This window comes from Octodon degus, unplaced genomic scaffold (assembly GCF_000260255.1).
Source record: "Octodon degus isolate 3935 unplaced genomic scaffold, OctDeg1.0 scaffold00123, whole genome shotgun sequence".
NCBI lineage: Eukaryota > Metazoa > Chordata > Mammalia > Rodentia > Octodontidae > Octodon > Octodon degus.
The window spans coordinates 5,237,752-5,262,177 of NW_004524699.1; the positions used below are offsets into that span (position 1 = coordinate 5,237,752).

Genomic DNA, 24,426 nt, shown 5'->3' on the forward strand with positions numbered 1-24,426 from the left:
TAAACCTATGTAATTTTAATCACATATATACTGTATGGTATTGCAAAATCCCATGATATGGTGAAAAATCCACAACAAATAATTTAGATAAAAATTTTTTGAAAACCCATGAAACAGAGAGTCTGCTAGAGTCAAGTCACGAAATAGTGAGGGGCTGCTGTAAAAGCTTTTAAAAAATATCTTAGAGTCAGGATGTAACTCAGTGGTAGAGTGCTTGCCAAGCGTGCATGAGCCCCTGGAGCCCAGACCCAGGACCCCCAACCCAACAAAGGACAGGAGCAGGAAAGGCTGGCAGGCAGCAAGGGAGGGAAGAAGGGAGGAGGGAGGGAAGGAGAAAAGGAGGGAGGGAGGGAGAGAAGGAGGGAGGGAGGAGGGAATAGGGAGTAAAAGAAGAGACGGAGGAGGGAGGGATCGAGCCTTAGTAAAACTCATGAACTGATCAGTGTTTCTAAAAGCACAGCTTATGGGCCACGGGCCACGCCACAAGCCATGCCACAAGCCACACGACAAGCTCGGGTGCTGACTGAGAGTAGATATGCAGTCCGTAGCCTCACAGCAGCAGAAGCCTAACAGCAAGCTGTTTTAAGTGGCCCAGATGATCAGATATGTGTGGGGAACACAAAAGACCACTGTCTTGGAAGAAGGAACGTCTGCTGTTTGTTTTCACTGGGAAGAAGACAAATAAGAATTGATATTTCTCAAATTTATTCATTTGAAAGCAATTTCTGGACCTAAGAAATGCTACTAATCCAGTTACCAGCGGAGGACTCTTCTCTGAAGATTTTTAGAGATTTAAGTTTTTAGAATACAGAGTTCAGTCCTCTTAAAAATGCAGCAGGTGGGGCTGGGGAGATAGCTCAGTGGTTTAAGCGCCTGCCTGACAAGCACAAGCACCCTAGTTCGATCCCTGGCACCTCATGCCATGCTGGCCCCAGGACCCAAATGCACCGTGCAGGTGTGGCAGGCAGTGCATACCTGTAATCCCAGTGCTGGGGAGGCCAAAACAGGGGAATCACTATGAGTCTGTACTGCTTAACGAGACCCTGTATCAAATAAATAGAATAAACAAACAAATACTAAAAAGAAAAAAATGCAACAGACACCCACTGTAGTGGCAAGGAACGAGGAGCAGACACACGGGACTGGGCTCTACCTGTGGCAGAGTCTGGGGTGCAAGTGCGGGTGGATGGGAGACAGGTGAATCCAACAGGAGGACTGGTCGGGACCCACAACCAGATGACCCTGCATGGGCTGAGTCTTCCCCTTAGCTCTGAGCCACGTGCGTGGGATTTCTTGAGCGCAGGCCTGAAGCCCCCTGCCTCTGACTGCAAAGCCTGTGGGCTCCCCAGCTCCGTGGCCTCTGCGCCTGTCCAGCTAAAGGACAAGACAGCTTAAGAGAGTCAATGAGCCACATCATGTTTGCCACCCTAGAAGCACATATGCCCATCCCTTTAGGCCTCACAAAGTATGAGGTCGACAGCACCACTGGCTGGCCAGGCGTCACAGGGCACCAAAGCCTGGTGACTCTGGCCTGGGCAAACCATGCGACAGGGAGGCCACAGTGGAGCTGATGGAGCTTCGACATCGTGCAGGCTTCCTTCTGAAGTTCAGCCTGGCCGTGCCCTGTGCTGTGCCTGTAAGCTCAGCCTGCTTGCCTGTAGCACGGGAGGTGGTCAGGACAGTGGCTGGCTCACTCGGGCCTGAAGGTGAGAAGCCGGGTTTGGCAGTGGCCAGGCAATACCCGCTCTTCTTACTTTCCGAGAGGGGCTCTTACCCTGGCGGCAGATGGCTGGAGTTCCCACGTTCTAGTCACCAGGACTAGGTCTAGGGCTCACATGAACAGTGTGACACGTGAAAATGTCCCTAAAGGCACAGGCTGAGGGCGTGAATCTGGAGGTCTTCCAAGGGACAAAGAAATCAGGAAAGAAACACTAGCCTAATGCCGAGATTTGAGACAAAGACTTTGTAGCAAGACGCCAACCTCATCCCCACATCTTCCCTGGGTCCCTGCCAGTCCAGAAAGCGGTACGCAGGCTGCCCTGACAATGGCCCTACCAGACTGTTCCCATGGGATTTCCAATGCTGCGTTCTCAGCTGGGGCCAAATCTGAACTGCTGGAGAGTAGACCTACTTTCTATAAAATCTCAGTGGAATGATTTTTCCCCCCTCAGATGGAAAAAAAGCATAAGCACGCCCATGTTCATGTTTAATTATTTTTAATTTTTATTTGAAGTAACGGGCCGGGGAGATAGCTCAGTAGAATAAGCTCTTGCCTGGCAAGCATAGGGTCCTGAGTTCAATCTCTGGTACTGCAAAAACAAAGAAACAAACAAAAAAACAAAACCCCACACCCTCAAAAAAACAACAAAGTAACATATACACATGGGTAGAAATCAAACACTAAGAATATTTAAAAAAAAAAAAAAAAGACTAAAAATAACCTTTGAAGAATCTTGTAGCAAAACCCAGCAGGCCCACTTACTTGTTTGCCCAGAGGCAGCCTCCCACGGATTCCTACCTAATACCCACGTCTTAGTGTTTCTGGATTCATAAGCTTTATTTCTAACTGCTAACTTGTTATGGTAGCTTCACACTGTCAACAACCCCCCCTCCCCCTGCCGCCAAACTGTGACATCACACTTTTGATTAAACCAGCAGCCGATGTCTGCGATACAACAATGAAGCTATTGCTCACTGCTCAGTGACAATTCTCTATTATGTTTCCTTTATTATGAAACTTTGTTGATCATGGAAATATTGATTACTTTTCAATTTAGTCTTCTGTGCTGCTACTATAATTTTCCTCCCAAATACTTCAAACATTTGGCAAAAATCTACTGGTATTGTTCCCAAATAATAAAACATATCAAATAGTCTCAATTCTACTTACTGACCTACTTGTATATTTTACTACGATTCATCATCCAGTAACTTTGGGGTGTGTGTAGGCTGGAGGGTACAAGTCTAAAAATACCCGTCTCTACCTTGACAGTTTGGCTGGGTATAGAATCCTAGGTTGAAAATAACTTTCCCAACTGAATTTTTAAGACCCTTTCGCCACGATTTTCTACTTTCTATGCTGTCTTTCAGAAATGTAATCCTACTCAGATCCTTAATAAACAGCTTGCTTTGTTCTGAATTTCACAGCAACACGACTCAGAGTGAGTCTTTTTCATATACTATGCTGAGCACTTGGGGGATACATCCAGTGGGAAGATTTAAGTCATTAATTTAGGAACATACTTTTTTAAACTCCAAATATTATTATTACTGTCTCCTAGCTTCTCCACCCTTTGTTACTGGCATCTTCCTCATTATTATTCTCTTTCTGGAATTTGTACCAACAGATACTGAAGCCCTGGAACTAAGCATCTCATTTTTATCCTTACTGCCTGAGTCTTTTGTTTTCATGTTCCACATCCTAGGACAGATCATTTCTCAAGCATCCGACAGTATTTTAAGTATCGGCCATGTTTTCAATAGTAAAGAACTTGTTCTTATTGTGACTGTTACTGTTTTTAATAGCATCTTGGTGTTTGATGCCTGTAATACCTGAGGATCTGAGCAAGAACAGTTCCTTTGAACTCCTCGTGTTGCCCGCTGTCTTTATTTTCCATCCAGTTCCTATTTTATGTGTGTGTGTTTTTCTCTTAATTATGCTGGACGCCCCCCTGATGCCTACAGCAGTGTGGCTGTCCATTCATTATCCATGAGCAGGAACAAAATAGGTGAGAAGCTCTCAGCATGGAAGTGGTGGGGAGCTTGGCGGCCCCAAATGCTGGTGGCTTCGTGAGCGCCACCTGGCTGTTTTCTCTGTAAAGAAGATTTCAGTCTCTGCTCTGTAAGGGCTTTGCTAATTAATAGACACAGAGGGATCTGACACTCTTGTTGCTTAGTATGCAGACTTTAATGAACCCAAATAAATAAGTAAAATAAAATGTGATGAACCCACTGTTGCCTACCCTGCTATTTGCAGCCACTGGCTCACCTAGACCCCGGTTGGGGGAGGCTCCTACACCAGAACTGTTACAGGACACTTCCTGGCTTCCCTCCCCACAGTCTCACAGAGGCCAGGAGAGGTGGCCATCAGGATTGGGGAGCAGCTCAAAGCACCCAGCAGCCTTTTACTGGTTTCAGGTGGTCCTCTAGTGTCAGCCTCAACTCTGACCCCTTTCTGTGTACCAAGCCTTCCTTCAGGTTCTGAGCAGCGCCCCAGCTTTCTCTCAGAAGTGAGGCTTCACATCTCCATATCCACTGCCTCCATCTGTAAAATGTGCCTTCCTTTCTGGTCCACCACTCTCCTTTTGGGCTACCTTTGCCCGTACGCATCTTCACTTTTAAATAATCTTTCTAGGGCAGGCCAGATAGCTCAGCGGGTTAAAGCACCTGCTTAGGCAGACACAGTGGTCAGTCAGAGGTTCGATTCCCCTGTCAGCCGTGCTGGCCCCGCCCCAGGGGTGCACTGAGAAGTGAGTGAGACTGGGTGTGGTGGCACACGCCTGAAATCCCCGTGCTTGGGAAGGTGAAAACAGGAGGATCACTTCGAGTCCGATTTGTGTAGTGACACCCTGTAGACCATTAAAAAATAAATTAAATTAAATTAAATAATCTTTCTGCCATTTCAGTGGCATGGGGTGAGAACAACACAGGCCTCTGCACATGAGTCTCTGTTAATCAGAATCTGCTTGTTCATCTTCCAGATGACAACTGTGGCACACACAGGTTGGCTGACACAACTAAGTCACACAGCAGGTTGGTGGCAGAGCAAAGGAGAACCCAGATCTCCAAACTTCTAGGGCAGCCAAATAGCTCAGTGGATTGAAGTGCCTGCAAGCAGGTGCAGGGGCTAGGCTGGGGGTTCAATCCCCAGGCCTGTTGTACCAGCCCCGCCCCTGGGGCATGCTGAGACTGCAATTGAGACTGGGCTTGATGGTGCACGCCTGTAATCCCAGCTCTTGGGAGGCTGTAAACAGGCGGATCACTACAAGTCCCATCTAGTAGTGAGACCCTGAACACCCTGTAGACCCTTCCCTAAAATACAAAACAAAGCACAAATTTCTGCTGTTTTTCCCATTACACCTTCCAGCAGAGGAGCCATGATTAAGAACTGACAGACAAGATTGAGGCACTACGCTGAAGAACTATATTTAAAATCTTGGGGCCAGGGAGATGGCTCAGTGGATAAGTGCTTTCTCTGGCAAGTGCAAAGGCCTGAGTTCAATCCCCGATTCTAAAATCTGGCACATCATGGTGACCCATGCCTGTAATTCCAAGTCTCAGGGGGCTGAAGCAGGAAGATCTCGAGTTTCAGGCTAGGGTGGGATACCTAGTGAGTTCAAGGTCAGCCTGAACTGCACAGTGAGATTTCCCTCTCCGAAAAATAAAGAAATAAAATTTTGTTGTAAGCTGCAGGTCTCAAATCTTAATTCAGCTGCTGCTGAAGAATCAAACAACTAAACTCTAAATTCTTAAATCCAGATACAACAGCGCATCTGAAAGCTTAATTATAAACAGATTATTACACAAAAAGTTTGAGTTATTCTTATTAAACTCTAAGTTCTTGAATTTAAAGGGTTTTTACATATTTTCATGAAATGTGTTTGTCCTTTTACTTTGGTGAACTTTTATAGTAAGTGCTGAATTCACTTTCAATCGCTGAAAGTTCTGTCTGTTCCCTTCAATCTCAGGACTGAGTTGAGTGAGATGTCAGAGAACACCACGCACAGCAACACTAGGACTTCACTGCAAGGGCGTGAAGACCCTGAAGGCCTCTGCAATAGGAACCCCGGGCTCCGAGGAGAAACAGCCAAGGTCCCGCGCGTCCTTACATCAGGTACCCTTTGGTTTTCCAACACTAGCCGTGAGCTTGGCTCTAAATTGGTAAGTAAGGGTTAACTTTTTCCCTCTCTTTTTCTAAGACGAAAAGAATCTGCAGAGCTGCAGAGAAGGCCCAGAGATCACATTACCATTGGGGGTGGGGAGGAGGCAGCTGGAGGAGCACAAGGCTAGCAGGGAAGGAAAACAAGCTGTCTAAACCTCCCCACAGTGTAAAACCCAGCAGGGCTCAGGAGGCCGTGGAAGAGCCCAAGTTTATCCAAGTGTTCCCCCAGGGAGCCCAAGTGGGCTGTGGGCACAGCAGCCCTCCGTCCTAGGGCCCTCAGCACCCAGGGCCGGCCCAGGGAAAGCCAGGTTCCAAAGCACGGAACTGCAAACGAGATGCTCAGGGACAGTTCAGGGTTGTTTCTTCAAACTTTCAGAACTAATTTGTTCGGTTGACAAGGGTTTAAACACAGCAGAGGACAAATGGAATCAGGAACGTTCTTCCCTACACTCATTAGAAATGACTGCTCTGTTCCAGGAAGCCATGGGCTCTTTCTCATCCCTATGGTAAAAGTTGGTCTTTCCACCCAGAACTATGACCCAGAACTGCGTCCTGCCCTGGGAAAGAGGGTACAGCCCAGGCCTGAGACTGCTTATCAGGAGACAGGTGCTGAGGGTAAGCAAAGGGCCAGGGCAGGGGTCAGGAGGTCCCCAGAAAAGGACAGTGCCAACGAGAGCACTGTGTGCCACTCCTCCCCCGCGGGTCCAGAAGGCCTAAGCTCAGTCCAGCAGCCCGGGACCAATGTGCTGAGCGCCCCTGCTCTAGGTGACCGTGCACTGTGTGTCAGCTTGATGGGGCCACGGGGTGCCCAGACTTCGGCTTCATCCCAGGGGGCTAGTGAATGTGCTCCTAGAAGAGGTGGGCGCCGAGTGGGCCAGCTGGGCACAGGGCCTGGCCGCACCGATGGGCACGCAGCCTGCTGAGGGCCGCGCAGAACACGCGGGCAGGGGAAGGCAGGCCGGACTGGCCTCACTCTGCCTAGCTGCCGGCGGAGGGACACCCACAGCCTGCCCTGGTGCTCCTGCTTCTCAGGCCTTCAGATGCATGAGAACCCACCCGGTGCCGGCATCTTCAAGGCCTTCAAACAGCACCACCCACTTCCGGGCACACTGCGATCACATGAGCCAGTGCCTTCCGCAGCCCTCTCTGTAGGCCAGAGGAAATACTTTGACATATTTTATTGTATTGTATTGTATTGTATTTTTATTTTATTTTATTTTATTTTATTTTATTATTTATGTGTGTGTGTGTGGCCAGCTCAGCCCACCAGGGGGCGGGGCTGGCTGGCATGTGGTGCTGGGGGATTGAACCGCGGTCCTGTGCTTTGCCAAGCTTGTTCCAAGTAGGTGCCTTAGACCACTGAGCCATCTCACCAGCCCCAGAGGAAATACTTTGAGGAATTCTTTTTACTATTGTTTTAGAATTACGCCGGTGTTCTTCACAGAAACTGCTGCAAAGCCCCACATGGTGACGCACACCTGTGATCCCAGTACTGGGGTAGCTGACACAGGAGGACAGGGCAGCTGCCAACTGCTGGTTCTGTGTCTTCAGAGAAGCACTACTCAGTGTTTGCAGCAATTTCTTTTCTTTCTTTTTTAGAAAATTATTTTACAGATTTGGTGCTGGGTCTCCCTACGAAGCTCAGACTCATAGCGATCCTCCTGCGTCAGCCACCCCAGTGCTGGGATCACAGGTGTGCGTCACCATGCGGGCCTCACAGCAATTTCTATGAAGAACACGGTTGTAATTCTAAAACAACAGTAAAAGGAATTCCTCAAAAGGTTTAGGTTGCCTGGGCGTGGTGGCCCATGCCTGTAATGCTAACACCCCGGAAGAGAGGCAGGAGGATCACATGAGCTCGCTGTGAGTTCAAGTTCAGCCTGGGCTACATCACAAGACCCTATCTCAAAAAGCAGACAAACAAGATAAAACAAAAGGTTTAGGTTGACAGTAACCGATCAGTAGAGGAGGTGAACCTATGGCATGTATGCTGTCTTTAAGACAAAAGATGTATGTATGAGTTGTTTTTTTCTAAACCAAAGCCTCAGTCTTGAGGTTGAACTGCAGTGTTGGCACTCTGCGATAAATAAGTGGGTTTGGAGTTACAGCGTGGGCCCTGCCGCTGAAGGGTTCGCCATCGCTGAGCTATACTTTCTGTGATGAAAACTGAATGGAAATCCCTCACAGACTGGTTCTGGGAAGCTCCAACCCTACCATGGCCTTTAATAGCTGTTTCCTGCCTTCCCCTCAGGCCTCATCCTAACTTATGTTCTACAGGTTTTACTCTGTTTTTTTGGCCAGCTCAGCCACCCTGAGGGTGGGGCTGGGGCAGCATGTGCTGCTAGGATCGAACCGTGGTCCCCTGCGCCTGCCTAAGCTTGCCTACGCAGGCGCTTTAGACGGCTGAGCTATCTTACCAGCCCCATCCCTTACGTGCTGGACAGACACAAGGTCCCAGAAAAAGATGACAGTCTTGGCCTCTCTTGTGGCTAGGCATTCCCATGTGACTGCGTTCGTGCCACCACATGTATGCAGTGCTGGGTCAGGCTACCTTATTTGACGTGGCAACCAAAGGAGTAAAGGCGGACAGCGGCACCTCGGCTCATGAACTTGCACTAACTCAAATCCAGTGATTAGATGCAATGCTGACCTTACGGGGAAATTCGGTTGGGTTCTTGTCCAGTTCCGTTTCAACCAGAATCATGGAAAGAATGAAGTCTGCTAACCGAGTGGCACTAACTGAAGAGGAAGAGCATGCTGAGATGCTATTTCAAATTGAGCAGTGGCTGCAGGGAACACCACATGGCGCCAAGTGCCGGGAGGATGCACAGAAACAGGACACTGGCACCTGGGGGGGGGGCAGTCACTTTAGGAGACACTTGGCAGCTTCTTTAAAAAGTTACACATAAAACCTACTCTAACTTCCAGCAGTCTTGTTCCTAAGAACCTCCCCAGGAGCCATGCAAGCTGGACAGACCTGCGCCTCGGTCACAGCAGCACTACACACAAGGGTCTCCAGCTGGAAATGATCCAAACTCGACTGGTAAATGAATAAACACAATGTACATTCGACCAGTGGAATAATATTCAACATGCAAAGGGAGCGAGGTACGGATACATATTACAAGGCAGACATAACCCAGAGAGAAAGCTGCTCATGGAAGACCCCACCTTGCAGAATACTGTTGACATACAAGACAAGACGCATCTGTGACAGCAAACGCAGGGCTGCCTGGGGCTGGGGGCAGGGGCCGGGGCGGGGCTGAAATGTGGAGGAACCCAGGGGTTCTCTGGGGATGATGGAACTGCTCTGAAACTAGGTCGTGGTTATGGTGCACACCATAAATTTACGCTGAATCACACAATAAAATGGTGCATGCTATGGCATGTAAATTATACCTCAGTAAAGCTGCTAATAATAAAGAAGAAAAAAAGCAATGTGTTCTACGATGGAAAGGAATTAAAAGGAAAGGAACCGGACTGCACAAAAATGTTTCTGATGGTCAATTTTGTAACTGTACTTCACAATTTTAAAAACTGGTAAAAACAACAGTAACACTATTCCTCAGGGGACTCTACTGCTACAGCCCGGAGTTACGGCTGCCCTGTGAAGGGCACCTCTACGGACCCCATTCCTGAGTGATGTGGCTGGAGGGCACAAATGATCCTGGAGGAAGGCTTATGGTGTGAGAAGGCCCACAGTGCAGGAGTCCCTCTTTACCACCCCCCTCTCTCCTCAGCTGTGGTGACCAGGAGGCCAGGCAGCCTTGCTGCAGGGGAGAAGCCCAGGAGGCTCCCGGGGCTGCGTGAGACGCTGCCCACCTCTGGGCCCCTCTGCCTGCACCGTGAAGGCTACAGCAGGTAGCTGTTACCACCTGGCTCTTAGTCTGTGCCCTGACCCAGATCTAAGCTAATCTCCTAGTTTCTCCTTGTGGAGGACCTGTGAAAAATGACTACTGACTTTCTTTTGACTAGAAAGCAAAAGTCTGCTCACCTCCTGCTGCTAGCACAGTACCCAGCCCCGGGCTCCCTTAACGTGCCTGTCTCCACCACCAAGCGCCACATCAAGAGCTTTAGGAGCTTCTGGGCCACAGCAGGACAAGGGGCAGGGCTCCAGCGGAGCACACAAAGGAACTAGATGCTCAGCCTGGCTGGCTGCGCTCAAGCACCCTGACTCACATCTCAGTGCTTCCAGAGCCAGCAACCAGGGGACCTCACGAAATGCAGTGTCCAGGCCTATGTGTCTGTCTGCCCACCAGGAGTGACAAGCAGCGAGGTGTGGGGGACATGGGGCCTGCACAGGCCCCCCAAGAACTGAAGGCACCATTTACTTCATCCCTCAGCCCTCCACTCCTCGAGGTGACACAGCTGTCTTTCACTTGGTCCTGGAGTTGCACCTCACTCATGGAGAGCAAATGGCCGCCCCCGCACAGTGCCTGTGTTCTGACTTCTGTCCCGAGGAAGTCCGTGGGGAACCTGGCCACATTCAGTATCTACCAGAAGTGCACACGCATTCACTCTGACCCTTCAGTCCGCTGCTAGGGATTCACTTTACAAATGACACACACCAATTACATACAAACACATACGTGTTAGAAAGATGGAGATACATGTCGGGGTCTGTGTTTCTCAGGACACAGGAAGTGCATCCCTGTTAGGTTAAACTCTGGGTTAAGTCCTCCGGGCCCGCACATCACGACCGGAAGGGAGACAGGAAGCGTTCCCAGAAGGATGCTGGTGTTTCTGTGAAAACTTCAAATTCACAGACTCCTTCCTAACGTTTCCTAAAGCCGACCAGTCAACCAAATGATAATGATGCCCGCTCAAGACTGGGCGGCTGGCAGGGGATTCCCACAGGGAGGGGATGGCACCGGAAGGGGTGGGGCCGAGGCCAGAAGAACAGGACTTCGAGTCAAAGGGTTCCTCTGGCTGCTACGAGGACAGGAAGGGATACCAGCAGAAATGGGGGAGGCGGCCAGAGATGAATGAGGTCTCCCACAGGAGAGGAGAGGGGGGACAAGCAGAGGGAATGAAACATGGATGTGACACGCACAACTCTGATGTCACGGAGAACTGAGAGACCAATGTGGGTATGTGGGGGAAACAGGATCAGGGGAGACCCTACAGTCATTGACTTGGGCAACAGAAAGATGGAACTGGGAGGAAATGAGTTGGGGACAAGATGAGTTGTTCAGGGCTTGTTTTTAATAGCTTTGCTGATCCCCAAAACCCCCTGTACATATGAGTTGTCTGAACTAGTGGGGTTTAGCCTGTACATACTTGTGAAGCAATCACAGTCAACATGTGTCGCAGTGCCTACTGTACAAAAATTTCCTCATGTCCCTTCACAAAGCCTTAGTCCTGGCCTTTCCTCTTCATCCCCAGGCAACTACTGAGCTGCTGCAGGCTACCTACGATTGGCCTGCGTTTGCCACAGTCTATTTTGTGCTCTTTTTGTGCAGCTTCTTTCACTGACAGCGTAATGACTATGGGTTCTGTCCGCATTGTGACGTGCGTCAGGACAGGACTGCTGTGGGCTGAGTGGCTTGCACTGTGCAGATACACCACAGTCTTTATCCATCATTAATGCTATTTCTAGATTTGCGCTATTACAAATGAAGCTGCTCCACACACGCACCTATAAATCGTTGTGGCTTCATGCTGTCTTGTTTTGTGGGTCACGTGGGAACAAAATGGCGTGCCCACATGGTACTGCATTCAACTTCTCAGTAACCCAGTGATCTCCACAGTGGTCGAATTGCTTTGCATTCCCCCCAACAGCACACTCCACACCCCTAGCGACCCTTAATACGGTCATGCCTTTAGCTTCGTGTGTCCTTCTTTCACTTCCTTGTTACATGCTGGGGATGGAGCCCAGGTCTGCGCACGCGAGGCTGTGCAAGTGCTGAGCTGCACCGGCTGCTTCCCAGCTTCTGACCGGCAGCACAGGCCGCACCACGGGCTGAGCTGGTGTCGCCTAATGCTCAGTGATGCGTCTTTCACCTGCTGCGTTAGCCATCTCTCTTCTTTAACTACTTGGTCCAATATTTTTTTTTTTTTTTGGTCCAATATTTAGTCACTTTCAAATGTTGAGCTGTTTTTCATTAATGAATGGAGAGGTTTTCAACAGGTGTATTGGGATGCTGATTGTTTATCATGTAGGCGTTTTGCAAATATTTCCTCCCAGTTTATGACTTGTTTTTACAGTATCTTTGGAAGAGCAAAAGTTTTAAGCTTTGATGACATCTGATTTACCAATTACTTGAAAGACTGTACTTCTGGTGTTATGTCTAAGAAATCCAAACCTATTTCAAACAGTTACGTCAGTTTTTACTTCATGTTTGAGGTTTTTGATCCAGTTTTCAGCAATGATGCCCAACGTTCCAGCCCTAGCTGTTCAAAAACTACCCACTCCCCACTAGGTTGCTCTTGCATCACTGCAGAAAAGCTTTTGAACATCTACGGGAGGGCCTGGCCCTAGGCAGGCTGTCCACTCTGTTCCACTGGTGTCTTTTCCTATTAAGATAACACTGCTATTTTAATGTATAAGAAGATTTGAAGTCAGACAATGTCAATCTTCCAATATTTTTGTTGAAAGCTATTTTGGCTGGTATCTTTGGCTGGTTTAGGTCCTTTGCATCTGCACATCAATTTGACAGTCAGCTGGCTCAACTCACTTCTACTAAAAACCTACTGGAGTTGTGACTGGGATTGTGTTGACTATAAGTTAATCCGGGGAGAGCTGACACCCAGCACTGTCTGATCGCTGAGTACAGTGACCTGTTGGATCTAATTTCTCCTTGCAATATTTTGTGTCTTAATTATGAGGTTCTCACACATCTGTTACCACACTTCTCCTTAAGTATTTATTGTACTGTTGTAAATGGCACTTCTAGTCCAATCTCCAGTTGTTTGTTACTAGGATATATAAACACGACTGCTTTTTCTATATTGAACTAATATTCTGCAACTTGCTCGCAATTCATATTACCTGCACAGATTGCACATCCCTTATCCAAATATCTCAAGTGCTCCAAAGCCTGAAACTGAGTGAAATCAATATTCAAGCAGTTTCAGAGTATGAATTTCAGATTCTCACCCTAGGAGTGATAGCTGGTAAAGACTATGCAAACTTCAAAACTCTGCAATCCAAAACTTCTGGTCTCAAGCATTTCAGGTAAGGGGGGTTAAACTGCAACAACATGTCTGCAGATTCTATTAGCTTTTTATGCAGGCAATCATGTTACAAGACCACAAAGATGTTCCCCCACCTCCTATACTTTATTGCAGGATGGGGAAATCCAAGGAGTGCTGGGCTACAGCTCCACCCCTTTTTAATATTTTAAAGAAGGTCTTGCTAAATTGCTGGGCTGGCCTCAAACATGTATCCTCCTGCCTCAGCCTCCCAAATACCTGGGATTACACACGTTTGTGTCATGTACCGGCTTATTTTTTTCCTTTCAAACCTGATGTCTTTTAGTTCCTTTACTGGACTCACTAGAACAGTAAGTAGCACAGAGTTGCATAGAAATGGTGAGAGCTGACATCCTTAACTGGTTTCTGATCTTAGGGGTGGAAAACATCCAGTCCTTCATCACGAACTATGATGCAAGCTGAGGCTTCTTCTTAGATTTTTGCCCAGTGCTTGTTCTACAATTACAAAATTGGCTGTTAATTTGATATGTCTGATCGGCTTGGATTTTGCTAGGAATAATAAAGGATGTAGGCTTTTGGTCTTCCTGTTCTGTGAAGTCTTGGTTTGATCCTGGTGTGAGAATAGTGTTGACTTCCAGGGATGAGCAGGGACGAAAGGATTCACCAGCTCCTTTCTATTTTCTGTGAAGGACGTGTAGGGCTAGGGCTGCTCATTCCTTAAATGCTTGGTAGAATTCACCAGTAAAGCAATCTAATCTAGAATTTTCTTTGTGGGAATATTTTTAACTACAAACCCAACATCCCTAATGGATCTGCAGCTGCTAACCTTGTCTGGTTCCTTCTTGAGTGAACTCTGGTACTGAGTCTTTCTAGAAAGCTATTTCTTTCATGCCGCTGTTTAATATTCTTTTTATGTTTTTAAAACCTGTAGAATCTGTGTGCTCGCATTTTTTTAAACATTTATTTATTTATTTAGTGTGTGTGTGTGTGTGTGTGTGTGTGGCCAGCTCAGCCCACCAGGGGGCGGGGCTGGCTGGCATGTGGTGCTGGGGGATTGAACTGTGGTCCCTGTGCTTTGCTAAGCTTGTTCTAAGTAGGTGCTTTAGACCACTGAGCCATCTTGCCAGCCCCTCTTTCATTCCTGATACTACATTTTTGCCTCCCTTTATGCCCCATCAGGCAGGCTACAGGTTTCTAAATCTTACTGCTCTTCTCTAAGCACTGGCTTTCAGTTTTTCATCTGTGATTCACAGGTGTTCACACCAGCATCTTCTCCTTAACTAGGGTCTCACCAGCCTTCCTTTTCATGGTTTCTTACCCTGGGAACCCAAGGCCACTGACCTGGGACCACTGTTCCTAACGCAGGCCTCTCAGGGCTATGCGAATTCCCTTTACTGCTATCCCACGAAGTTGAAGTTGTATTCACCTTCATTTCATTACAAATGCTAATTTCACTGTGATTTTTCTCTGACCCCATAGTTGACCTATAAGTGTGCTAGTTTCCAAGTATTTGGAAGATCTTCCAGATACACTTCTGTCACTGATTCTTCTTTAATTCCAGAGATCACATTTTCTATCAGCTAAATCAGCATCATTTACTGAGGCCTTTAATGGCCCAGAAAAGTATTTCTTTTGGGGACAGTCTCACACGTACGTGAAAAGACTGCACATCCTGCTATGCCGGGGTAGGGGGCCCCCATAGACATCAATGAAGTCAAGCCACTTGATTAGACTGTCCAAATACTTGACGTCCTACTGGATTTTTGTTATTGAGAGCTGCTCAAGTCTACAACTGTAACTGTGGATTTGTCTATATCTCTTTTAAGTATTTATCAGTTTTGCTTCATGTATTTGAAATGTTAATATGCATAAACATTTTCGATTGTATCTTCTGGATGAATTTACTGCCTTGTCAACTTGAAATGATCTCTGGAAATGTTTTGTTTTAAAATGTATTTTATTTTATTTATTTTTTGTTTTAAAATATATTTTGTCTGATATACCATTAGTTTTCTTTTGATTGATGGGAAAAATAATGTTAATATCTTTACTTACCCTTTAATTATACTCAGCATAAGATAACAGTAAGTTTTCCTTTTTTTTTTTTTAAGTTTTACCTTTTTAGAAAAATCTTTTATTTATTTATTTATTTGGTATAGGGCCTTGTGTGCAGCTTGGATTCATAGTGACCCTCCTGTCTCAGCCTCCCCAGTGCTGGGATTATAGGTGCGCCCCACCACGCCCAGTACCAATGGGACTCAGTATGGCGTGTGGTACTGGGACCAAACCTGAGTCCGTGCACTTAAGACTGCTGAGCTATCTCCCTGGCCCCAAGTTTTGCTTTTTTACCTAATTTCATAATATCTGCTTTTAACTGGGCTTTAAAGATAATTATTGGTGGGGCGTTTTAGCCCATTTCTTGCTATTTGTTTTATATTTGTCCTATCTGTTCTTCTTTTCCCATTTTTCCTGCCCTTTTATGAACTAAATATTCTCCTGACTGTACGGCTTATAAGCGGTGGCCCTGCGGCCTCTGGCTGTGGCTCTATCACAACACCTTCAGAAGATCCACTACTTCACCTAAATCACGCAACAGGAACTTCCGCTCTCCACTCCAGCCTTTGTGCTACTGCTGTGATGAAGCTTGCTTCTACTTGAGTTACAAAGGCCACAATATACTGCATTATTACTTGTAGACTTGTCTTTTGGAGAGGGAAAAGTACACATATATATTTACCCATGCAGTTAGTTTTTTGTTTTTATATTTTTTAGGGCAGGGTCTACAGGGTGTTCCAGGTCTCACTACCAGATCAGACTCTCCGCCTGTTTACAGCCTCCCAAGAGCTGGGATTACAGGCATGTGCCACCACACCCAGTCTCAATAGCCATCCCAGCATGCCTGGGGCACAGCAGGCCCGAAGATGGATGACCCCCCCTCCAGCCCCCCCAAGCCTGTTTGCAGGCAATCGGTTAGATTTCCAGGGCCTTCTTTCCTGTTGCTCCTTTTCTGATGTGTACTATTTTCTTTCTGCTTTAAGGATAATCTTTAATAGTTCTTGTACTGTGGGTTTGCTGGTAATACGTTCTTCCCTTTTTATCTGAAAGATATTTTCACTGTGAAAAGCTTCCGTGCTTAACAGACGTTACCCACTGCGGCCTGACCGCACCTGCCCGCTAGCAGTCCGTGGTTACCCTTATCCTAGCTCTTCCACCTGTTTTTACCTCGGCCTTTTCTAGGCACAGGTTTATGCAATCTGGTTATAACGTGCTTAAGTACTGCTTCCTTCACATTTCATACGCTTTCTTGGGCCTGTGCACCTATTGATTTGATTACATTTGAAATTTTAAAATTTTCCATTATTATGTTTATTTATTCATTCATTCTGTATCCTCCCTTGTTCAGGGACTCCAGTTATACGTATACTCAGCTACCTGAAGTTGCACCACAAGTCACTGATGCTGCGCTCATTTTCTTCTCCAGGTTGTTTCCTTTTCTATTTTATTCAATCATTAAGCCTTAAAAATCACTGTTCTTCACTTCTGCAGTGTTTCTTCTGACTTCGCTGCATTCGGTGTGCCCTTCCATCTCCAGCCCTTCAGCGTACACACCTCCACTTACTATGTCCAATGATCCCGCTAGCTTTCTGAACATAAAGCACACAACTACAAAAGCTGTTCAATGTCTGTAATTCAATACTGTTATCATCTGTGCTGCTTCTGCTCAGTAATTGATCGCTACTAACACGTCTGATACCTAGCTACGTTTTTATTAGACGTCAAACACCATAAATTTTAACACACTAGGTCCTTGATCTATTCTTCAGTTTTTCTTCTGAGCTGCAGATTGGAAATAAGTCTGATCCTTTTTAATTGCCCTCCTCTTCCTCCTGCTCCTCCCCCTCCGCCTCCCTCCCCCTCTTCCTCCTCCTCTTTTTTTGGTTCCAGAGATTGAACTCAGGACCTTGTGCTTGCCAGGCAGATGCTTAAGCCACTGAGATATCTGCCCAGCCTCCTTATTAATTTTTATGTCAACTAGACTGGGCCAGGGCTGAATCTATAAGGAAGTTTTTGGGTGAAATTAACATTTAAATTGGACTAAGTAAAGCAGAGTCCCCTCCCTTATATAAGTATCCCTCGTCCAATCAGCTGAAGGCCTGAGAAGAATGAAGTCCTGACCCCTCCCTGAGTCACGGGAAATTCTTCCTGCTGACTGCCTTGAACTGGAACTCTGCCCCTGCTCCCATCCAAATTTCAAATCTGCCAAATTTCAGACCAGAATGAACCCACAGACTCTCCTGGGCCTCCTCCTTGCGGGCTTACCATTCAGCTTTGGGGATACGTCAGCCCTCTATAACTCCGTGGGCCAGTTCGGCACAGTACGTCTCCTTACACACTACACACACGCGTGCGCGCACAGTACTGATTCTGATTAAGGAAACGAGGCATACACTGACTTGGAAATAATTTTAAATTCTTCATCCTTTTTTACATGTAAAATACCTGGACACTATTTGATGTGCAAATTTCTCTAAATGATGCTATGCCTCGGCTTAATTTGCTACTCATATTTGAAGTGGCACACGGTGTAAGTTCATGGGGAAAAGCCATGCTAAACAAGTCTTGGCTTCCTTTTACATTTAGAAACGTTAACACTGGTGATAAGTATAAACAGCTGCATAGAAACAGGAATACATACGTAAGATAATTACTATTTTTCTTAAGGAAACAGTTTAAGTAAAAGGGTAAATCAATATTCCATGCATGTTGTTTTATTTAATGTGCTGATATATTTCAAAACTACTTGAAAGCTTTTGACCTTATCTATTGCCACAATTATATGTTTCTAAATATGAAAACACACTTAAAATGGTACAGTAAGACTAATTCAAACATTTCTAATGATAACTGATAACAAAGGACAAATCTGAGAGTAATCAGTGATAAATGTAACAGATCTGAGAAAAATGAACCTGCTTGTCTGAATTTATAATGACTATAGGTAGTTAATATGAAAAAATGTATTATGTTTTAAAATTTTGGCAATCTTGGTTCAATATTCTTAATAAGTATATTCATGAAGAAAAGGACATCAATCTTCTATTGGTGGGCCAGGGAGATGGCTCAGTGGAATAAGTGCTTCCCTGGCAAGCGCAAGGGCCTCAGTTCAATCCCCGGTTCCGCCAAAAAAAAAAAAAAAAATCTTCTATTGGAAACTGCTAAATGTATGACTGGGATTTGTGTTTCCTTTCTGTAAGACAACCAAGTTATGCCACGCCCAGGTAAGAGATTCCTTTTCTTTTTGTCATCATAATATTTTGCTAAGTCTCTGAATTTTCCGGCATATTTAAGAGTCATCTTCCCAAAATGTTTCATATTTTTAAAAATTGTCACTATAATCATTTTATTTATTGTTGTGTTTTTCCAAATGATTGCCTTTAGTCATTTTGTGCCTGGATATTATAACTTATGCCATGCACAGGGATGGCAGGAATGTGGACAGAAAAATTCAGCGTTTCTGGCTTGGTGAATTATAAAGTGAAGCCAGGAAAGTATGAATGCTACAGAGTGAAGTAATCCTGAGGGAAAAAGATGAGGGAGATCTCTCAACTCTGTACAGTTACGTCTCGAAATGATTCTTGAACAACTCAGAGAAAAATAAAAGACTCCAGAATTTCCACAACATTTATAATGTCCAAGATACAATCCATAATTATTCACTGTACAAAGAATAAGAAAATGGAACACATTTTAGTCCAACCAAAAATCTAACATGTGTTAAGACAGCTTCTACAACTATCTCAATGAAATATAGTACTAGAAAAAGTCTTTTTTGGCTCGTTTGCTTAAGGAAGGGCAACCTCAGGAGGAAACAGGAAACCCAACAGGGAAACAGAAACCACAAAAAAGAAGCAAATGGAAATTCTAGAATTAAAAAATAATTTCTGAAATAAAAACATTTCACTGGATGTACTTGAGAGCTGAAGAGACAAGGAAGAGGAAAGAGTAGGTAAACTGCAAGAAAGATGAGTAGAAATAATCAAGATGAAAAATACTGAAAGAAAGAAGCGAGCACGGACAGCATCAGGCGGCCCTGCAAAGGGAACTAGAGCCCCCCAAAGGAGACGAAAATCAATGCGGTAGAAAAAGTTCTGAAGAAATAAAGGTCCCGAACTACTGGAACTTAGTGATGCCCAGAAATATGATGATGGAAACTGCTAGATGAACAGCAAGAGGAAACAAAACCCACATGTGCAGCCAAACACTCCAAAGCGAAAGATAAAGAGCAATATGGGAAGCAACCCATGAAAGGTGGGTCACTTAACAAAGGGTCACCTAAATAAGGTGCGAAGAAAGACATCTGACCCAGCTTAGCATTCCTTTCATGATAAAAGCTCTCAATAAATGAGAAAAAGAAGGCAAGTCCTTATTTCCATTGAGGACACCCATGAAAACCCTGCTGCCGCCACGACACTCGGCAGGAAGGGCCCAGCGCCGTCCAGCCGACTTTCGGGTCATGGTAAGTATGTCCCCATCATGACTGGAACCTTTAAGACTGTGCCAGCGGCTTCGCTGGTGGAATAAGGTGACAAAAAGAAAATGCACAGTGTGTTCATTTACGGATGACATGATCTTTTGGCCAAGAAGGAAGCAAGATATGCAGCTCGGGAAACAGAATAATGAATTTTAAGACACTAAAACAATACAAGGGATACGCTTAAAATACTGCAAAGAGAAAAACAAAACAAAAAAAAGTTTTTGTATATAAGGAGAAAACTGTAAGCAGTTTACTAAAACTACCACATGAATTTGGCAAACTGCAGGATACAAGTTCATCATACACAATTCATCTACATTTCTATAACGTATTGACAATAAAATTTAGAAAGTTAAATTTGAAAACAATTCTAGTCACAGTATGACTGAAATAGTCATATACTTAACAAATGATAAGTAAACTTCTGTTCATGGATCACAACATTGGTTCCTCACCAAGTCGGGCAAGAGGGCAATCCCCCAGCTAATGAGATTTAGTAGGTTTTTAGATACAATCAAAACCCCAAAGACTTTTTTTTTTTTTTTTTTTGTGTTTTGAACTGAACCAGGAACTGAACTTTTTTTTTTTTTTTTTTTTTTTGCAGAACCGGGCATTGAACTCAGGCCCTTGCGCTTGCCAGGGAAGCGCTTATTCCACTGAGCCATCTCTCCGGCCCCCCCCAAAGACATTTTGAAAGACACCAACAAGTTGACTTTAATATTTATGTGGAAAGACAAAGGGCCTAGAACAGCCCATAGTTTTGAAAAAGAACAACAAAATTATAGGCTTTATATTACCTGCATTGAAGACATTATAAAACTACAGTAAGTAATAAAGACAGTACAGACTGACAGAAGAACAGATATAGATATAGATATCTGAACAAATGCAGTCCCTATATAGGCCAACAATTATGTTAGGAACCTAATATAATCTGTATTATGATAGGTTAAATTTAGTCCACACAAAGCCTCCAACAAGATAAATCCCAAGAAATCCACACCCACAGCAGCCCAGCCAAACTTCTAAAACTTAAAGAACATTACACCCGACTGCTGAAAGCAGAAGGCCTCCCTGCAGGCGTAGCCGGAGACCGTCTCAGACTGTGGCTTCCTTTTACATCCGGCGTCATAACCTTCGGGGAAACTTTTCGAGGCTCAAGTCCCCAGCCCCCTCTGCCCGTACTCCAGCTCCCTTTGGTGGAATCCCCACGCCAGCCAACGTCAGCCAGCCAGCCCCACGACCGGCGAGTCCCCCAAGACCCAGGGCTGCCCCAGACCGAGCAGGGGAAGTGTAACCCACGGGGCAACATGGCACCTGGGCAGCTGGACCATCTGTGGAGACAAGCAGCTCTCCAGGCCCCGTCCCACCTGGGGCCACCGCCTCTCTGCGGCCCACATGATCAGCTGCTACCGTAGATGCTGGCATCAGGGTGGCAGGGCACAGCAGGGAGAGACCAGGCAGGCCCGGAGCTGCCTACAGTCCCGCCGTCTCCCTCTCCCCTCTGCTCCTTGCCCTAAAAGGCCCTGCACACCTGGACAGGAGAGATGGTGGTTTGTGGCAAAAGGGAGCCTCTCCGTCTCCTCAGGGCTAAAGCCTTTTTCCTTTAAAACATACATGTGTGCACATTAACATATGGGGGCATCCTTGAAGGCAGAGAGGAAAGTGACATCTGCCTAAGGGGAGAAACAGAATAAAGTGGGCTCTTCATCAGAAATCATGGTGCCACACAGAGGTAGGATAACTTTGCCCAGCACTGAAAAACAGACCCAGAGTATTACCCATAGTAAAATTCTTCAGGGGTAAAGAAGAAAGCAAGGTAGTCCCAGGTAAGAGAAATGAGAATTTCTCATCAGCAGGCCTACACTAAGAGAACGATGAAGGGGAGTCCTCTGAACAGAGAGAAACAACCCAAGAAGAGATGCGGATACAGCAGAAAGGAAAAGGCCACCGGCAGGCCACCATCCGCTGCACGTGACCACAGCACGGCTAAGGTTTGGGTCACCTGCCCCCTCAAGGCCTCCTGCACTTGCAGCTGAAGCGTTTGGGAGATGGCTGAGCGACTCAGCTGACAAGAAGGGTGCGCCTGCCTTCCTGGCTCCTCTCTGCTTCCTGGCCGCCATGTGTGAGCAGCTCTCCTACCCGCACATCTGCGGAACACGGACTGAATCCTCTGGACTCTGAACCAAAATAAATCTCTCCTCCTTGAAGTTGCAGATGTTGGGTATTTTGTCCCAACACCAGAAAGTGACAGTGTTAAATATACTACATTCTCTTGAGTTCAGGACCTGATGAAGCAAACTTTGTACCTCTGTCTCACATCAGGCTAAAGGCAGAAATATTTAAGCCAGTTATAAAACGAGGAGGGCAGGGAGGTAAACTTCTACACTTCACTCAAGGTCCTGTCTCAAAAATGTAAAGGAGGGCTGGGGAGTCAGCTTGCCAGCACAAGCACCTGCCTGGCAAGCGCAAGGACCTCGGCTCGGTCCCTGGAACTGCATGCTGCACGGGCACCAAAACCAGGCAGGCGGGAGCATACCTGTAACCTTGGCTCTGGGGAGGCTGAGAAAGGAGGGTCACTATAAGTCCCAGCTGCGTAGTGAGACCCTGATGTACTAAATAAATAAATACAAAATTTTTTTAAAAAATTAAAATAAAAACACAACCACAAAACATGACAGTTAAATCAAAATAGAACTTAAAAGAATGTTCAAGTAACCCAAAGAAAGACAGGAAAAAGAAAATAAATATAAAATAGAACAAAATCAAAATTTAAATGTCAGACTCAGTCTTTAATACAATAATATACCAATTAAAAAAGAGATGAATAGAATGGATTTTAAAAACAAAATGACTCAACTTTATGTTATCTATAAGAAGTTTACTTCTATGGAAGAAAAAGATAGATGTTGCAAACTTTTTTTTTTTGTTTTTGTTTTTTTTTGTTTGTTTTGTTCTGTTTTGTTTTTGGCTGAATCAGGGATTGAACTCAGGCCCTTGAGTTTGCCAGGCAAGTGCCTATTCTTCTGAGCCATCTCCTTGGCCCCGCAAACTTTTTTTTTGAATTGGGATGGAACTCAGGCCCTTGTGCGTGCCAGGCAAGCGCTTATTCTACTGAGCCATCTCCCCGGCCCCATGCTGCAAACTTTAAAAGAAAACAGGGCTTTTCCTGTAAGAGGCTTAAGGTGATGTGTGTGAATCTGGCTCACTAGTATTTTGACCCAAAAAACTTCATAAAATCATGAAAGTGCAGAGATTTAAATCTTTGTGTTCACTTAAAGAGCACAGTGAAGCTGTGCTGGCCACACAAGCAGCAGCCGCAGAGCCACGAGGCACCGAGAGGTGCTGCCTTACAGAAGCCACGTGTGCCCTTGGACACTGGACTGACGGGGCTGTGCGTGCGCTGAGTGTGCTGAGTTTTTGCTGTGCTTGTTTAAAATGCAGAGAGTAACGGTGGACGTAAGGTACCTAAGCCATGGGCGACCTTATGTATTCACAGACGCAGCCCAGCAGGTCCTTCCAAGCTATATTCCTGGTTGTCTTGCTCTTCGTACTAAACTCTCTCACTGAAGACTTCAGGTTTCTTTTCTTACAAACAAAGCAGGAAAAGCATTTCAGTATCTGAGAGATTTCAGAGCAAACAAAATGATGGGAGACACAGAGCAAGACAATCTCATGACAGGGCAACAGGAGGAGAGCAGAGTGGCCCACACGTGCAGGCACTCACTGGTGGGACTGCAGAGCCCAAAGGGCGGTTCGTGACCACTTCCGCAGCCCTCCCGCAGTAATGGACAGAACCACCGCCCAGCGTCACAACGCAAGCACACCATCACCCTACACACTCATCCTTCCCAAGGACCCAGAGAATGTATACCGCCATAGAGCAAATCGGCAGACAGAAAGCAAAACCTAGTGTTTCTCTGTTGTTTTGAGACAGAATCTTGCTGTGCAGTTCTGGCTGGTCTTGAACTCACTGTGGTGATCTTCCTGCCTCAGCCTCCTGGCTTCAAGTTTTTTAAATAATGGAAGTCATACAGAATGTGTCCTTTGACCAAAATGAAACCAAACTGGAAATCACTACTGATAACAGAAAAATAACAGGATCATCTTCAAATGTTTGCAACCTAAACATTCTACTTTTAAATAATCCAGGGGTTAAAGAGAAATCTAAAACACAGCAAAAAATAATTGAACTCAATGCACGTGAATGTAACAAATCAGATTTGAAACCCTATGGAAAATAATGTCAATCGTCTTACAAACATACACTTGTCCTATGAATCCAGATGTTCCACTGCTGGGTATTTTCCCAAAAGAAATAACAGCCCTAACTCAAATGTTATCCTGGTAACCAAGCTGAGGGGTACCCACATATCTGAACATGACTCGCGAGAGAAAGAGGGCACATCTGGACCTGCTACACGAATGCATCCAACGTAATGATGCTATGTGAAAAAGCCAAACACAAGCATCTATGATTTGGGTCTGGTTTTGCTATGATCCACATTATGAGTTTCTAGAAAAGGGAAAACTATAACGACAGAAGGCAGATGAGTGGCTATCCGTCATCAGAGGTTGGGGGATGGAATCAAGCAGCAAGAGGCCAGAAAGAGTCGATGATAAGGAACTGCTCTATCATCTTGACTGTGACTGAGGTGACACGACTGACCGTATATCAAAATTCATCAAATTACACGTAAAATAGGTGAGGTTTATTCTATGTAAATAATAATTCTTTAAAAAGTACTTTTAAAAAATAATCTTCCAGGGGCTGGTGAGATGGCTCAGTGGTCTAAAGCACCTACTCAGAACAAGCTTGGCAAAGCACAGGGACCGCAGTTCAATCCCCAGCACC

The 24,426-nt window shown here is 45.6% G+C and overlaps 1 protein-coding gene across 1 annotated transcript in view; it reads right to left on the bottom strand.

Annotated features, from left to right (window-relative positions):
- Abl1 (ABL proto-oncogene 1, non-receptor tyrosine kinase) overlaps positions 1-24,426 on the bottom strand; it is a 150,724-nt gene that overhangs the window by 51,701 nt on the left and 74,597 nt on the right. The gene's annotated exons all lie outside the window — the stretch shown is intronic.